The sequence below is a fragment of the Amphiprion ocellaris genome, chromosome 8, assembly GCF_022539595.1.
Source record: "Amphiprion ocellaris isolate individual 3 ecotype Okinawa chromosome 8, ASM2253959v1, whole genome shotgun sequence".
In the NCBI taxonomy this organism is placed as follows: Eukaryota; Metazoa; Chordata; class Actinopteri; family Pomacentridae; genus Amphiprion; species Amphiprion ocellaris.
In genome coordinates, this window is record NC_072773.1 from 6,877,740 (window position 1) to 6,891,384 (window position 13,645).

The 13,645-nt window shown below is 36.1% G+C and overlaps 1 protein-coding gene across 1 annotated transcript in view; it reads left to right on the top strand.

Annotated features, from left to right (window-relative positions):
* The first annotated feature begins 5,402 nt into the window (after positions 1–5,402).
* The window catches only part of LOC111580844 (helicase ARIP4-like), a 111,311-nt gene continuing 103,068 nt past the window's right edge, over positions 5,403–13,645 (top strand). The window contains exon 1 of the mRNA XM_055012873.1: positions 5,403–5,507. The gene's annotated coding sequence lies outside the window, so the exon portion shown is untranslated. The remainder of the gene's footprint in view (positions 5,508–13,645) is intronic.

Consider the following 13,645-nt stretch of genomic DNA (forward strand, 5'->3'; position numbering starts at 1 on the left):
ACCTTGCTAGGATTTGGGGAACTACTGCCACCTAAAGGTCCGGCATGCTTATGAATGTGCTGAAAAACGCACTTATGCGGTTAGGTGTGGATGAAGTTGTTTTCTGAAAACGAGGTGGCATGTATGTAAGTTTTTTTCTAGACGGAGGGGACAGGATATTCGGTTTTACAAAAACCCTGCTACGTGTGGACAAGGCCTCAGAGTGAGGTGCTGCCGATCAATGTTTCTTAAAAAAAAATAATAAAAAAAGCTGCCATTATGAACAAATATCATCACTTTCCTGACTACTTCTAAAAGGGGACCTCAATAACTCTTGTATTTGTCCCATTATCCCATAATTCAGAACTTTTGTCGCTCCTGGTGGTTTTATTAGCTCTGATCTTTAGTTCAACATGTATCAGCTAGACCAGGGGTGTCAAACATGCGGGCCGTGTGTCAAAACCAGGCCGCCAGAGGGTCCAATCCGTTCCGCGGGATGTCTTTGTGAAGTTTAATAATTACAGAGAAGACATCAACTGCAATTTGTAAAACTAAAAATTTAAAATAATTCCTAGACTTTGACAAGTTGTTTTAAACATAAGGTAAATTACTATATGGCTCATTGTTGTTTTGTCAGTTTGTGTCTCATTTATGTAATATTTTGTCTTGTTTTTTGGTCTTTTTTTTGTCTGACTTTTGCCATCTGTCTCCCACTTTTGTCATTTTGTTTCTCATTTTTGTCGTTTTGTGTTTTTTGTCTAATTTTTGTCATTTTGTGTTTTGCTTTATTCGTTGTTTTGTGTACCGTTTTTGTGGTTTTGTTTCATGCTTTTGTCATTTTTTGTCTCGTTTGTAAATTTTTTTTCTAACTTTTTGTCAAATCTTTTGTCTCTTCTTTGTTTTGTTTTGTGTCGTTTGTCTCATTTTTGACATTTTTTTCTCGCTTTTGTTGTTTTGGGTCTTATTTTTGGAATATTTTGCATTGTTTTTGTCTTTTTAAAAGTAAAATATTATATCATTCAGTTCCAGAAACCTGTGACTAAAGGTTTTGTTCCTTTGTAGACACTCTGATCTGTAAGTTGTAATGTTTAAATGGTAAACTTTCTTAAGAAATTTCAGTTTGTTTAAAATGTTTTGTTCTCAAGTTCCAAAGCCATGAATCTTGCGAGGAAAATTGCTTCGAGCAGATCAAAATGATTGAATGGCTCCAGCAGATGCCCTTCAAAATGGAAAAAATATGCACAATTTAAAAACAAGGATGGTAGTACGTCCCCAGAAAGGTCCTCTAAGTGTATATATGTTCATGTATCCATATTTCCTACTAAAAATACAGTCTTTGGCCAACATTTCACTAACTTTTAAGGCCTCTGACTTCGGTAGAATTTGATTTGCTGCAAGTTTGGCAAGCTAAAGTTCCAGTTTTTGACATTTTGAAGAAACAATGATGTAAAATCATTCATAGGACCACAAAAACTGGTGTGCAAAGAGGACTTCATATTGCCATTATATGTGCAGTGCAAAGTTACAAGTTGCTTCCATGTTGTCTTCATGTTAAAATTTAGGACTATTTTTTCCTAGCGAATGTTCCCAAACTGCAGCACATCTGCATGAAGGCAAGTAGTGGCTGGAATCACCACTGACATGGAAGAAGAGGACATAAACGTAAAGTTTAATTTAGTAGCCTCCATTTAATAATAACTGTTGGTGCCATTAAAACAGATTCTGTCACCATAGAGCTCAAACTATTATGAGGAAAACACAGTATTAACTTGACATTAGGACCAACAGAGACACTGAAACTGCTTTTTAGAATCTCCTTTCTGGAAATCCATTGACGAGTTGCATTGTTTCCTTTTGTTGCTTTGATTTCCTGTTTCACTGAATAAACATGAGATTTGCTGTAATTTCTGTTGAACTATCATCAGTTTCTCTGTTCAGTGTTTATTTCAAATATCTGTCTGAGAACATTCTGCAAAATAATCCTCATATGTTGTTAAATTTCAAAATGAAGACAAAGTGGAAGGAACTTGTAGCTTTGCACATATATTGTCAAATAAAATATATAGTTAAATGGTTCATCAGAAAGAGACAGCAGGTAACTGTGGTAAAGAACAACCTTAAATGAAGAAACTTACCGGGGTGTGCAGGTGAACGAAAGGGAGACGACGGGTAATACAAAACACATCCAAAAAGTGAAGACGGTAATCCAAAAAAAAGGTGAAATCCCCAGAATTAAAAACACAAACTGTAGGACTCAGGAGAGGAAACTGGCAGGAGTACATGAAGGAAGTAAAACAGCTGACAGGTGAACCAAATCAGGGTAATCGAAGGGAGAAAACAGGGCATGTTAAAACACAAGTCACTCGCTGGGAGAAGGCATTTTCAAAGTAAAACAGGAAGGAAGTTAAAAAGGGACATGAAAGCTACAAAAATGCAAACAGAGATACAGGAAACACAGAAAATGAAAAGAAAAATACACAGGAATGAATCACAAAAACACAACAAAACTAGAAACGAAAACTCGAGACCAGCATTTGTGGTGCTATGAATGAGTCAAAATCCCCATTTTATCAAAATGGCAAAAACTGGAGCCCTATCTTGCCGTATTTGCCACATATTAAGTCCTATTGACGTTTAGGGTCTTTTAAAGTTGGAGCAATATCAATGAAACACTATACTTCAGTATAAATATGGACACATCCATTTATATACACTTACAGGAACTTTGTGGGGCAACAATACCAAGCTTGTTGGAAAAATTGCACTTTTGTTCCCATTTGCAGAGGCCAGTAATTCATAATTTGTCAAAATAGCAAAGAATTTCACCTTATCCTACCAAACATTCTGCACATCAACTTCTACTGATGTTAGAACTTCAAAAGTTGGTGTAATATCAGTGAAACACTACATTTTCAGTATGAATATGGGTAAATCTATTTACACTACTATTCAAAAGTTTGGGGTCACTCAGGCAATTCCATGTTTTCCATGAAAACTCACACTTTTATTCATGTGCTAACATAACTGTACAAGGGTTTTCTAATCATCAATGAGCCTTTCAACACCATTAGCTAACACAATGTAGCATTAGAACACAGGAGTGATGGTTGCTGGAAATGTTCCTCTGTACCTCTATGGAGATATTCCATTAAAAATCAGCCGTTTCCAGCTAGAATAGTCATTTACCACATTAACAATGTCTGGACTAGATTTCTATCTTCATTGAAAAAAAAATGCTTTTCTTTCAAAAATAAGGACGTTTCTTAGTGACCCCAACTTTTGAACGGTAGTGTACATGCACTTACAAGAATTTTCTGGGGCAACAATCCACCATTGTTTGAAAATCTTCACCTTTTCCATCCATGTTCAAGGGTCAGCCAGTCAGTTATTTGGATCCACGGAAGCATTTTATGTGTCCTCATCAAATTTCATAGGTGTGGGAGTTATATTTCTGAAGATACTGAGCCTTTAAAATGTCCTCCCAGATAAGACTTTTTTTTCTTGAAGGTGAAAATAGGAACAATCTTAACTCTGGGAATATATGAAATTCTCAAAATCCTGCCAAAACATGTTATCGAAGTTTAATTTTGGCCCCAGTTAACACATTTATAAAGATTAAGCTAAATCTGAGAGTGCACTAACATGTTTTCTGAATTATGTCTGAATTGACAATGTACAAAACCTTTTTAAAAGTGACTGAAAGTAAATGGGAATGTGTCACTGTCTCCATGTGCTTCCATGAACAGTTATTATCTTGTCCTAAAATTAATTAAATCACTCATCTAATGTGCAGTCTCAACACACGTCCATGACAACCGCCTCAGCTGAAATTGTATAATTTGGTGTCGTGCAGTGCACTGACCAGTAGGGGGCGCTAAAAGAATGATTACAAGAGAAGGTACAGTGAAATCCTATTGATCCATCAGTTTAGAAATGCTAGCTGGAGTCCACTTGCTGATCAGCTTCATAAAACAGTTTATTATGTCGGTTAATGAATGTAAAACTTATCAGAGAGGGTTATGGTTGGAGTTGGAATGTACAAGACTGCTCTCCAATTAGAGCAGTTATTATATTTATGTGTATTCCAGCCTCACTTTCAGTCTTGCAGACAGCACAGGACACATTATCAACGTGGAAAAATCTTCTTTAGTTCCCAATAAACAAAAAAATGTCCAGAAATAACACACACACAAAACCACAAAACTAGACATCCTACAACAAAACTTATTGAAAGTGGAAATTGATATTCATATATAGCACTTTAGTGCCTTTTTAAAAAATAACATGTATGTTTCATCTTTAATGTCCTGAGTGTGAGCTGATTTTGTGTCTTTATCTGACACTGTATTAAAATAATAAGGGACCATAAATCAATATGGGGGTTAATCAATAACAAAAAGTCCACTTAACGCTTATTGTATGGAAAATAATTCTTTATTTGTGGGTATATTTCATAAAAAAACAACAATGGCATCATGTAAATAAACTGGCATTAAAAATTAATAAATAATGAATAAATAATTCATGAAATAATATCAACCCTTACATGCATGAATGATTGGACCCACAAGTGGGTCAGAAATGAATCGTATAAGAATCAGTGTGTCTTTATGCCATTTTTCTCATTTTGGTTGAGAATAATGATTTATATTATACTTTTGTCACCACAACAATGATTTCATGCTTGAAATAGGTTTATTTTTGACTTTATAACAGATTAACATAAAATTTTGATAAATGAAAAACAAAAATATTACACAGACCAGCAACAGAAGAATGTCAATATCCATTTGGTTGACATTTTCCCACTCTTTTCCTCTAGCTGTTGCTACTCTCCATTCTTCCAAGTTTGTGCACTTCATCACTTCTTGTATGATATTATCTGCGATAAAAAGCTTGGGGTAGTACTATAAATATTACATTTTTTTAAGTTTAAAAGGTAACTTAAAAATTTAAATGGAATGATATCAAAAACATGTTTTTTAAGGAATAGCTGGAATATGAAATGATAAAAACTTTTTATTACAAAGATATTGCAAGAAAACGACCTCAATGGGTCATTTTTGACCCACTTGTGCATCTAAGGGTTAATATATAACATCTACATGGCAGTTGTTTTTAAAAAGGTCATTTTATTTTAGCAACTGGTATTAAAATTGATTTAATTTTATATATATATATATATATATATATATATATATATATATATATATATATATATATATATATTTATATATACATACATACTGCCTGAGTCTTAGTTAGCCTCTAAATATTTTTACTTCAATATAGTAGATACAATTACTCTAAAATATAACACATATTTCAGGTTTTAATTGACGAAATAAGTAAATAAATAAATTCGGGGCTTCACTTTGTTCCGCTCAGTTGAGACGCTCGTGCACTTCCGGAACTTTCGTAATGTGTGTTTTGTGCAGAGCGCGTGCATCAGACGGCACGAGGAGATGAATGAGTGAATGTGATTAAAGCTGCTTCACCTGGACGGACCGACGGACGAACGACGACAGGTGAGTTCCGCCGGTTTCACTGACCGCTGCGTCTTCTTCTGCTTCAACCTGTTTTTGTTTTAATATTTTTTTTTCTCTGTTTGCGGTGTTTCTTGTTTTGGGGTGTGGGAGCGTCAATTAGGCTGCAGACAATAGAGGAGGCTACACTTGCTTCCGTCCGTCTGTCTGCTGGAGCCCAATCCTTCCTTCCTTCCTGTTATGAAACGAGGCGACAACACGCTGCTCCTCTTCTGCTTCTTGTTTTTGTTTTTTCAGCCGCAGCTCTGAGCCGCTGACACATCTGCGGCTAAATAACCTCCGCAGAAGCGAGTGAGCGGCTAATTTGCAGCGCTGTTACCCAACAGAGCGTCGGGCTGTGAGGGGGAATCCGAAAAGGAAGAAGATTATGTAAAGACTTATGTAAACTGAGGCTTGAATGTCAAGTTAGGAACATAAAAAACGTAGCCCCTCTTTTGATTTGTGGTGTGCAGTTTGCAGCTGAAGTCACAAAGTTGGTTTTAATTTAGTTAACTTTCTGCAGAAACACAGTCAGAGGTCACAGATCAGTATAGACGGCTAGTTTTACCTTCAAATAACCACAAAACCATGAAATCAAACCACAAATGCCTTAAATTCCTCGTCGCTATTGATATTCTAGGTGTTTTAGAGGAAAATAACCTGATACAGCTTTTTATAAAATGTGTGGAAACTCAGCAGAAACGGCACCGATGCAGAAGTCATGCATGAGTGAAACCTGCATTTTTAGTTCAACTAGCTTAGATCAAAGATGCAGAAATGTTTCACAGTAAACCACAACAAAAAATGTAGACTTTCACGAAACTTAAAATACTTAAAGCTCAACATTAGAAGGATACTTTTTCATTGACAAAAACATGAAATTAAACCACAAATACCTTAAATTCCTGGTAGTTATTGATACTGTGTGTGTTCAGGCAGCTTTAGGAGAAAATAACCCAATAACCCAAACTTGTCAGAAAATCCATCATATTTTGGATACAGAAACAGAGCCGGTCCTGAAGTGGTGCATGTCTGAAATCTGCATTTTTAGTAGCTTTTGTCTTAGATAAAAGATGCAAAAATGCTTCACAGCAAACCACAACAAAACTGTAGACTTTAATGGAATTTAAAAGACTTGACGCACTCTGACAGTTTAATAATAGCGGGAACTTTTACATTTGCAAAAGCATGAAATTAAACCATAAATACCTTAAATCCCATGTAGGTAAAGGTATTTTGATTGTTCAGGCAGCTTTAGGAGAAATGAACCCAATGTATTTTTTAATAAAATCCATCATATTGTCAGTAAAAACTCAGCAGAAACAGCTGTGGTCCTGAAGTAACCATGAATACCTTAAATTCCTAGTAGTTATTGATATTTTATGTGTTTTAGAGGAAAATATCCTGATGAACTTTTAATAAAATGTGTGAAAACTCAGCAGAAACAGTACTGGTGCAGAAGTGGCATAGTGTATTTTTAGTTCAACCAGCTTAGATAAAACAGACAAAAATGCTTCACAGCAAACCAAAACAAAAGCTGATTTGAGCTTTGACAAAATTTAAACATTATGTAAAGCACTCAAAGTTAACATTATGATGCTTTACATCTGCAAAGGCATGAAGTTAAACAATAAATACCTTAAATTCCTGGTAGTTGAAGATATGTGTTTTAGAGGAGAGTAGCCTGATGCAACTTGTAATAAAATGTGTGAAAACTCAGCAGAAACAGCACCGGCGCAGAATTTGCATGATGCATCAGTTGAAAAGGCATTGTTTATAAACTAGATAGAATAACAGTTGCAGAAATGCTTCACAGCAAACTACAACAAACTACAACAAAGACTCGACTCCAGCTGACTAAACTTGAAGCCAGTTTTGCTTTCACTCATTTTATTTAATTTTTAAAAAAGGACCAAAACTGACTCGATTCATCTTCTTCTCAGCATCATTTAAATTATATTTATTTGTCACAAGCTGATAAAGCTTTCTCACCTACAGGCATGCTAAGCTGGGGTGCATTCCAATACGCATACTACAATACTATAATAATACAGTGCATTGTATGTAAAATGCAGTACACCATGAAGACTACAATCTCCTACGACATGTGGTCAAATTTGCAGTTTGCAAGCCAGCATGCATTCACAATTCTCTGCACAGTTACATCACATGCATCAGGATGTCCTGCAAGACTATAAACAAAGTTCAGCAACAACAAAGACACACACACATATATATATATATATATATATATATATATATATATATATATATATATATATATATTTAAAGTAAGGTGCAGTGATTTGACCCAACTGTATTCATACTGCATGGAACAGTTTGTAAGGGAAGCCGTGGTACGTAGTTAAAGTAAAAAGACAAAGTATGCAGTTTGGAACGCAGCCCTCCTGTATTACCCACAATGCCACTCAACAACTTGTAGCGTAGGATCAGATACACAGTTTTGAATATAAAACATAGGTGGCTCACTGTATTCTAACTTCACACAGCTCCATCTAGAGACACAAAATCCTTATGGAGCCTTCCTCACACATGCAACAGAATTCTGCAAAACCTGTAAACAGACTTTGATGTTTAAATTTATTCTGAAACTAGGAAGTTACAAAATCCAGGCCAACAGGAGGAAAGTTCAGTGTTTCTCTGCTCCTACGGTCTTACGAAATCATGCTTAGACTAAACAACAAAATAAATATATGTAGTTTGCATCAATGTTTTTGAGTTCTGCAAACTTCTAATGAAATTTAGGGCAACCAACAAACTAGGGCCTGACCAATATGGATTTTTTGGGGCCGATGCCCATTCCAATATTTGGCAGGAAAAAAATTTTGATAACTGATTAATCAACCGATTAATTTAAAAATATGTAATGAAAAAAATAACTTTTTTTGTTCTCTTAACACTTACATCAACAAAGATAGGAATTACAGGCAGAGCATTTTACTGTTTTACAATACTGTGTCCTTTAGTATTTGTTTAACTTTACAACAGAGAGGAATTTTCAAGGACAAAAAATGCAACAGCATTAAACCTCTGGGAAATTGTATAACCTTAAAAAAAAGAGTCAATTTATAAATGAGTCATGAAATACATCTTGTCTTGTACTTATTGTTGCTGCAAACTAGAGGTAGGTTAAATATATGTATATGCTGCATATAAGCAACAGAATGAGTGAAGTTACTGGCAAAACATTATTTCTGCAGCCCTCTGATGCCCTCTAACTTGAAATCACATTTTCTCTACTCCATTATTTTCTTTGCCATAAAGTCATGACTCCTATGAATAAAAATAAAAACCAGAGACGCCTTTCTCAGATGTAAAAACATGTCATCTTTGACAGAGTTGCATTTTAAATATATAATGATCACAAATAGTCCGACATTAATGTTTCTCTATAACAACACACACAGAGTTGCTGCTACAGCCTGTCACATTATAGTATTTTCTGACAGTAAAACTAAGAGTGACATGACATCATAACTGTTGCTGAAGACAGACAGTAATGTTAATCATTTAACTTTTCATGCCTTCACTGAATAAACCCCCTCCCCTCTGCGTTCACATTGCTCCTCCTCAAATGCGCCTCAACAAACAGCTGACGAAGTGATGAACGGTCGTTCTGTATTGCCAACTATTTTGTACACTTACGTTATTTCTGCAGTTACCTTCTGGCTTTTAAGCTGTTAGTTAACACTATGCTAGGTGCGCTTAACTACAGTGATGTTATTGCTAACATAAACAGACGGGGAGTAACTTAAGCTAGGTTAGCATAACTTTAGCAATACAACGTAAATGAAATGCATGACAGACGCAACGAAGCACACGTCACTCGTCATGATGCATGGCAAAGAGAGTTAAACTGAAACGGGAGACATGTTGAGTCATTGTTAGTTTCACATCGTTGTTATAAACTTAACAGTCGGCTCAGTCCACTCCTGTGATGTTGCCTGACTGCAGCTTGCTCCTGTACATTACTGAGAACACAGCGGTGAGGACTGAGGATTGAATGGAGTCACAGCTCCATGTATTGGATAAATGGCGCAAAGACATCACTGTAAACAACTCAGACACTTAACAGCATTTACTGTTTTATGAGAAATTAAGAATATATCAGCGTGTAATCAGCCAAACTCCGGCCAATGATGATTATTTTGAAAAGGGCTATAAACGGCCAATTTAATCGTCTGGCCGATAAATCGGTCACAACAAACTGTATCGAGTTAGAGGTATTAGCTTTTTCTCTTAAATCAAAGGTATTTTTAAGTACCACTAACTTTAAGACTGGTAGCATAAATGCAAGTTTTTAAATTCATTACTCATAAAATTTAAGTTAGTCAGACTAGTATTTCATTGTTATTTGGATGGAAGTGCTATGCACTTAATTATAATAATTATTAACACAAGTTGGCAAATTTACAAGTTTCTCTGATGTTAAATAGGTAGAGGAAGAGATGTCAAATCCTGACCTCGAGGTGTAGAAAATCTAAGTTATCAAGCCAATTTCATAAAGTTGCATCAACATAAATTTAGTTTAGTTTCATTTAAGTTTAAATTACACACAATATTAAGTTGATGCAGCATTATTATACCAACCCAAATTTACTCTAAAACAGTAAATTTGGTGGAAATGGTTCCCTTGAATTACTTTTTTAGGGTTTAAGAATTGACACAATTCGGTTTTACGAGTAATTCTGTCAATAAAGTACAAATTTAGGGGATGTTTTCATGTATTTTTTTAAAAACCAGAAGTTAAAAAAGCAAGAAAGGCTGCCTGGTTTCAAGTCAGGATATCTGCTGTGCAAAAGCTTGTTAGCTGCCACTCAGATTTCAGGGTGAACTCCTCAGTTTGATCTGGAGGGATTCCAGCAGAGAAAAAGAACCAAAAGTTGTGTACTTTAATCAATATCTGTGGCTGCAGTGCATTTTGGTGCATTGATATTACTGTGGGTACTGCTTCTGCTGTAGAGTTTTGTATGTTTGCAAAATGGCAGCTTTACACTGAAACTGCTGATTGACTTTGAGAAACATTTAGATTTTCTTTCTAATGCTGCAAAAACTAACCCATCACTCTATTAACATGAAGCTCCCCTTTTCTCCTTAAATTCCTTTGGTGTATCTTTTACTCTTGCAGTCTTTTTTTTTTTGTGAAGCTTGTAATGCTGAACCTGCGTTTGGGTTCCAAGTCACACATTGTATCAGGCTGAAAGTCCTGTGGCTGCAGGATTATGTTCTAATAGTCTGATTCTCAGGCTTTTTTTCTGTCTGCTTGTGCTTGTCAGTGTTGATTCGGAGACTTTGTTCTTTTTAATCTGACCTTGGATCAGGTATCTAGCGAAACGCTTCAGCCAGACACAACCTGAGCTTATGAAACACTATCACTTTCTTTTTTTTCTTGTTCTTTCTTTCCATCAACCTCAAGCAGAACAAAGATGTTACATAAAGTGCAGTGAAAATGTGTGTCTGTGAAAATCTTACAACTACAATATATGTCATTCTGGAGGTTGTGTGTGTGTCGAGGTTACAGTGCGTGTTTCCTTGCGTCAGACAAAACACTGTTTAGAGAACATGTGTGTCTAGTTTGAGCTGCTTTTATGGTGCAAAACTCCCCCGTGTTGTCAGTTGTGCTTCAGTTTACGTGTGTGTGAAGTTTGTCTCATTCTGTAATCGATTACAAGCTTCAAACCCCAGGTCAAGGTTAGTTAGTTGGGTTTTTACTCCAATTAGGCCCAGGTTCTCGGTTTAATTCCGAAGCGATGATCTGGGAACACTCCTGTGGCACTCTTTTCATCCTTACATCACTCCTTCAGCTTGTTCCTGCTAATGAGCTCAGCAGGCGGCTGAGTACAGGAACACGGCGCTTCGAAAGGGGTGATGGAAGGTGGGAGGAGGAGCTGCCGGAGCTGCCGCCGCTGCCCTGCTCGACATTTCTGCACTTTGATGGCAGCCGAAGCGATGAGATTTGTCGACTGCAAGACGAGAAAATAATCAGAACGGTGCGTGTTTAGTTCTCACATTTCACTTCTTCTAAATAAGTAAGATTTTTATTTCCAGTGAGATAAAATATAAATTATTCAACACATAGCTGTAGTCACCCCCACAAAGAACAAGGTTTTCTTCGCTGCATCACTTTGAAAACTCACAAAACCAAAGTGACGTTCCTTCAAAATCACTTTGTCACATTTAAAAATGTTCTAACAGTAAAAGGCTTGAAGGCTAGTACTGATAGATTCTGTTAAAAAAAAATAAAAACTAAAAAAAACTAAGTCTGTGCTCCACGATGCCAAAAAATGCCAAAAATTCAGGATTTCTAGGCTGAACCGCAGACTGTGTTTGCACAGACCAGACAGGAGACTAGAAATATCTATAGCATGCAGAGTTTATAAAATAAATAATCCAATAAAGCCACCTTTAGTTATTTCTTATGTTCCCATAGAGGTGCAGTGAAAATGAGCCCATATTGAGTAAAAATGTAACTTGAGCAAAAAAAAAAATAAAAAATTCAACACATGGTCGTAATCACACCCACGCAGAACAAGATTTTCTATGTTGTGTTACTTTGAAAACACACAAACGGCTGTTTTGCAAAGACCAGGCAGATAAATGTACTTATTATTCAACATCTTAAGAACAATATTTAGAATCTTAATAAGGAAAAAAAGCTTTGGAGGAGGACAAAAAGGGTAGTTCAGACCAGTGTGGGTTTCCCTCGCCCACGCTGAGTCCTAAAGCAGCGGGTGAGGGATGGAAGTGCTGGCGTCTTTTTGACCTACGCTCCTTGTAAAGCAATGAGGGAGCAGAGTGATGGATGCAGCTCAGACTGACCTCTGCTGTTCATACACTGAGATGACTGGAACATCACAGCAGGAAGTTTAGCAGGGATTTAGTAGCAGCTTCACCCAGTTTGAATCAGCAAAGCAGAAAGAGGAGGAGATGCTGGTCTCCACTGTTTCTCATGTTTTAGTAATTTATAATAGCACCATGAAGGGAGTGCTCAGTGTGTCTGACCTACACTGCTATAAGCTAACTTACTAAAATTAACCTTTAAAGCTTTCACAGAGACAGGAATGTGTGGGAAAACTGCAGTTTTTAGTTTTACGCTTTCCTGTCTCCCTAATTTTAGGAAAACATGGAATCCCTGCCTCCTTAGTGAGAGTGTACAGAGCAAAAGGATGTGTCTTATGGCATTAAACCTTCAGCCTGTGGAGTTGGAAGAATATATCTCAGTCTGTTCTATTCATGTTCTGTGAGCAAAAACCAGAAGACAGTGAAGTCAGAGGTGTCAGAGGACTCACAACTAAAAGGTCACAGGCTCTGTTCATGCCTCAGTCCTCAACTGTGATGTGTGGTTACTGTATAAAAACCAGGGCCTGACAGATATGGATTTTTTGAGGCCGATGCCGATTCCATTATTTGGCAGAAAAAAATACTGATAACTGATTAATTGGCTGATTAATTTTTAAAAATTTATAATGAATTAAATAACTCTTGTCTTGGTGCATTAACGCTTACAGCAACAACGATATGAATTACAGGCAGAACATTTTACTGTTTTACAATACTTGGTCCTTTAGTATTTGTTTAACTTTACAAAAGAGAGGAATTGTCAAGTATAAAAACATGCAACAAAGCATGAAACCTCTGGGAAATTATATTACCTTAAAAAAGTCAATCTGTAAAGGAGTTATGAAATCTTGTCTTGTATTTGTTGCTGCAAAGTAGAGGTAGATTTATTTTTATTTATATATATATATATATATATATATATATATATATATATATATATATATATATATATATATATATATACATATAAAGTTCCCTTCAGTAACAGTTACTGAATAATAAGACGTATCCTAATATCAGTATTTAGTGTTGTGTACTTGTGAATTATTGTATTGTGTGTTCATTCAGAAGCACAGCAGAGAAATATGTTTGGATTGCAGTTCATGTCTGTGTGGGCTGCTCACTGTAGTAAAAAGGTAAATGACTGAGCACTTGGGTTGCCTCATGACTCTTTCCTCCTTTAATGGAGAGCTTCTACTGAGCTGCTGTGGAAAATCTCTCACTCTGGCACTGCCTTAAGGGGCCTCATCCTGCTAAACTTTTAATGATTTAATACTGTC